Here is a 5,228-nt window from a genome sequence, read left to right as displayed (position 1 = left end):
TAGTTTTGTGCATCACAAAATTTCAATCTGATTTACTCAATCAAAAATTTTTGGTCCGAGTTGATTGCAAATCGGCCAAAGAAGTCTTACAAAAAGATGTTAAAAATCTTGCATAAAAATAAATTTTTGACAGATGGCAAGCTATCTTAAGCGTTTTTTATTTTGAAATTGAGCACATCAAGGACAACTCAAACTCTCCCCCTGACTTTCTCACACGTGAATATTTGTAGGAAATCAAGCAAGATCAGGATGCCTAAAAAGGCAATTATCGCCTCTTCAAGAGCCAAAGGCAAAGGCATTCACTTAGCTCTTTCAGGGCCATCCAGGTGGTGCATGAAATTGTGATCTCAGGCAACGGCGCCAGAAACTCTGTACGCACATCTTAATAAATCATTTTTCATTCACAACTTCGATACAACTAACCAGCAAGTGCACTGGGTCGTCCAAGTAATAAACCTTACGTGAGTAAGGGAAGATCCCACGGAGATTGTTGGTATGAAGCAAGCTATGGTCACCTTGTAAATCTCAGTCAGGCGGATATAAAATAGTTATGGAGTTTTCGAACATAAATAATAAATAGAAAATAAGGATAGAAATACTTATGTAATTCATTGGTTAGAATTTCAGATAAGCGTATAGAGATGCATTCGTTCCTCTGAACCATTGCTTTCTTGCTGTCTTCATCCAATCAATCTTACTCCTTTCCATGGCTGGCTTTATGTAAGGACATCACCGTTGTCAATGGCTATTTTTTATCCTCTCTAGAAAATGGTCTGATGCACTGTCACTGCATGGCTAATCGTCTGAAGGCATCACCCTTGTCAATGGCTGCATCCCATCCTCTTGTGAAAATGGTCCAAATGCTCTGTCACAGCACGGCTAATCATCTGAGGTTCTCGATCATACTGGAATAGGATTCACCCTCCTTTTGCGTCTGTCACTACGCCCAGCACTCGCGAGTTTAAAGTTCGTCACAGTCATTCAATCCCAGAGTCCTACTCGGAATACCACAGACAAGGTTTAGACTTTCCGGACTCTCATGAATGCCGCCATCAATCTAGCTTATACCATGAAGATTCTGATTAAGAGATCCAAGAGATACTCATTCAATCTAAGGTGGAACGGAAGTGGTTGTCAGGTAGTGGTGTTCAAAACCGATCCGGACCGAACTAAACCGATGAACTGAACCGAAAAACCGAAAACTGAATTAACCAAAAACCGAAAAAATAAAAAAAAAAGTGATATTTTGCGGTTTTTTTGCGGTTCGGTTCGGTTTTCAGTTCTTGCCACCAAAACCCTAACCGAACCGAACCAAACCGGTTCTTCCCAAAACCCTAAAAATTAAAAACTACCTACCCTACCCCCCAAAACGCGTTACCTACTTACCTTCCTTACTGCTGCGCGAGTCCCTCCCCAAATCCCCCATGGAAACCTAAGTACCTAACCCCCGAATCCCAGATCGGAGCCAGCCTGCCTGAGCCACCACATCTCGCCCTCTGCAGCTTGCACAGTGCACACCCACTCACCCAGACCTAGCCATGGAGCCAGCCTGAGCCACCCACCTCCTTGAGACTCGAAGCCATGAAGACGAAGATCCCCCACCGCCGGTGCACCGCGAAGACGAAGATCCCTCAACACAGCACCTCGCCTGGTTCACCAGCACCATCCAGCGGCACCCCAGTGCCACCAACAGGACCGATCTGGCCACCTACAGCATCATTTGTGGCCACCCATAGTAGTACTGCTGCGTTTCTGGCCTAGCCACCCACAACACAGCAGCCACCGGTTGGCCTTCTTCCAGTGCTCTTCCTCCTTCCCATCCACTTGACTTCAGGTTTGATTTTCTCTCCTTCTATGTATCTGAAGCAATTAGACATATTGGGTTTATAATTATGAAATAGTTAGGATTTGATTTTGTTAATTATAATTTCTATGATTCTGAGTTGCTGGATTTGTTTAGGGTTTTGTTAATTTCTTGTTAATAACTCTGATTCTATGCTTTTGAGTTACTACGTTCAAATTTGCTTGTTTTGCTTAGTTCAGGTTCTGTGATTCTCTGATTCTGTGATTTTGATTCTGTGATTATGTCTTTCTGAATTGATTTTTGGTTTTCTGCACTTATTTTGCTTGTTTTGAAATTTTGTTAATAATACTAAAAATTACTATGTTTGTTTAATGATTTTGTTAATTTGAGTTGTTTGTTTTGAGTTGATTTTGTAATTTAATTTATTAGTAATTCTGATTCTGTGATTCTGAGCTGCTAGGTTTAATTTATTTTTGCTTGTTTTGAGTTGATTTTGTGATTTATTTGTATTCAATTTCTGTTCAATCTATTTGTTCATTATTGCTGATTGTTCTTCATTGTTGTTCATTATTTGTTCATTGTTGCTGATTGTTGTTCATTGTTCATTGTTGCTGAATGCTAGTAATTTTTTATTTTGTTGTATTTCTGCTTTTGTTTTCTTAATTATTTGTTCATTGTTGTTCATTGTTCATTGTTGTTGATTCCTAGTATTTATTTTTCATTATCTGGTACTGGTCTTTGGTAGGATATAAGAAGAGAATTTGGAATCAATATAATTGATGAACAGAAGGTGCAATTGTCTAAGGTAATTGGTCTTTCTACACATGTCTCAGTTGCGGCTTTTAGTTTCAAGAGAACTAGGTGGGCACAATGTATTTATGTATTGCCTGCATTTTTTGTGAGAAAGTGCATTTCAATTGCAAGTTATGAAGTTTTTTGTACTACGAAAGATGTCTTCAACATTCTAAATATATTGATATAATGGTATTAAAAATAGAAAGGAAGAATTTCATTGTTTGTAATATACCTTTAGATGTGTTATTTTCTTGCATAATGCAATGACACTTCTGTTAGTCTTCTGTTAGACTTCCTCCTAAGTCAATATGGAACCTGAGCCATCAATTCAGGTAATTTGAAGCATTTGCTGTTTACTGGTGCATTGTTGATTTGTTGCTACTTGCTGTTTACTGGTGGGTGCATTGTTGATTTGATGAGTTTTTTTTTGTTGGTTTTGTTGCTGGCTTGCTGCCTTACTGGTTGCTACTTATTGTTGGTAATTTGCTGGTTGCTGTTTATTGCTGATTGCTGCCTTACTGATTTGATGAATTATTTGGTAATTTCTTTTGTTTCTGTTTATTGAATTGCTGGTTTATTGAATTGTTGGATTGCTGCCTTGCTGGTTTATTGAATTGCTGCCTTGCTTGCTTCTTGTTGTTGTTGTTCTTATTATGTAACTATTTTTTTATTTCAGGTTGGTTTGCATTAAGAAGTTTAGCTATTTTGTTGGAGAAGGCACCATAACTTTGCTATCAGTTTAATGATAATTTATTTTTATTTTCAGTTGTGTTGACTCTTGAACTATTGAACTTTTTTAACTGTCGTATTTGAATTTTGTTGTCGATAAATTTCATTAGATCAAGACTTTGTTAGTTATTGTGTATTTCGGTTTGTCAATTTCAATGTTATGACTTTGCATAATAGTATGGTAGAATTTTTTTTATTTGATTGAAAAAACCAAACAAACCGAACCAAACCAAACTGATTTTAATTGGTTTGGTTTGGTTCGGATGACCTTTACAAAAAAACCGAACCAAACCGAACCGCACTTTAGTTAGACGATCGGATCGGATGACTTTTCCCTCAAAAACCGAACCAAACTGCACCGCGAACACCCCTATTGTCAGGCACTCGTTCGTGGGGGAATGATGATGATTGTCACGTTCATCACATTCAGGTTGAAGTGCAAATGAATATCTTAGAAGCGGAATAAGTTGAATTGAATAGAAAAACAGTAGTACTTTGCATTAATCTTTGAGGAACAGCAGAGCTCCACACCTTAATCTATGGAGTGCAGAAACTCTACCGTATGAAAATACATAAGTGATAATGGTTCAGGCATGGCCGAATGGCCAGCCCCCATGAAAGTCTAAGATAGCATAAAACTGATCAAAGATGTCTAATACAATAGTAAAAAGTCCTATTTATAATAAACTAGTTACTAGGGTTTACAGAAGTAAGTAATTGATGCATAAATCCACTTCCGGGGCCCACTTGATGTGTGCTTGGGCTGAGCTTGAATGTTACACGTGTAGAGGTCAATCTTGGAGTTGAACACTAGTTTGTAACGTATTTCTGGCGTTCAACTCTGGCTTGTGACGTGTTTCTGGCGTTTAACTCCAGACAGTAGCGTAGAACTGGCGTTCAATGCCCTTTTACGTCGTCTAAACTCAGCCAAAGTATGGACTATTATATATTTCTGGAAAGCCCTAGATGTCTACTTTCCAACGCAATTGGAAGCGCGCCATTTTGAGTTCTGTAGCTCTAGAAAATCCACTTTGAGTGTAGGGAGGTCAGAATCCAACAGCATCAGCAGTCCTTCTTTAACCTCTGAATCTGATTTTTGCTCAAGTCCCTCAATTTCAGCCAGAAAATACCTGAAATCACAGAAAAACACACAAACTCATAATAAAGTCCAGAAATGTAAATTTAACATAAAAACTAATGAAAACATCCCTAAAAGTAACTAGATCCTACTAAAAACATACTAAAAATAATGCCAAAAAGCGTATAAATTATCCGCTCATCACAACACCAAACTTAAATTGTTGCTTGTCCCCAAGCAACTGAAAATCAAATAGGATAAAAAGAAGAGAATATACTATAAATTCCAAACTATCAATGAAACATAGCTCCAATCAAATGAGCGGGACTTATAGCTTTTTGCCTCTTGAATAGTTTTGGCATCTCACTTTATCCATTGAGGTTCAGAATGATTGGCATCTATAGGAACTCAGAGTTCAGATAGTGTTATTGATTCTCCTAGTTTAGTATGATGATTCTTGAACACAGCTATTTTATGAGTCTTGGCCGTGGCCCTAAGCACTATGTTTTCCAGTATTACCACCGGATACATAAATGCCACAGACACATAATTGGGTGAACCTTTTCATATTGTGACTCAGCTTTGCTAAAGTCCCCAATTAGAGGTGTCCAGGGTTCTTAAGCACACTCTTCTTTTGCTTTGGACCTTGACTTTAACCGCTCAGTCTCAAGTTTTCACTTGACACCTTCACGCCACAAGCACATGGTTAGGGACAGCTTGGTTTAGCCACTTAGGCCAGGATTTTATTCTTTTAGACCCTGCTATCCACTGATGCTCAAAGCCTTGGGATCCTTTTTATTTATCCTTGCCTTTTGGTTTTAA

General features: G+C 38.3%; 1 long non-coding RNA gene across 1 annotated transcript; it reads left to right on the top strand.

The window, feature by feature from the left end:
• Nucleotides 1,715-3,306, top strand: LOC107612368. The gene is made up of 2 exons (XR_002351665.1): nucleotides 1,715-1,834; nucleotides 3,276-3,306. It is a non-coding gene; the product is annotated as an uncharacterized LOC107612368 (long non-coding RNA).

This window comes from Arachis ipaensis, chromosome B08 (assembly GCF_000816755.2).
Source record: "Arachis ipaensis cultivar K30076 chromosome B08, Araip1.1, whole genome shotgun sequence".
Lineage (NCBI taxonomy): Eukaryota > Viridiplantae > Streptophyta > Magnoliopsida > Fabales > Fabaceae > Arachis > Arachis ipaensis.
This window is presented reverse-complemented; position numbering and strand designations above follow the sequence as displayed.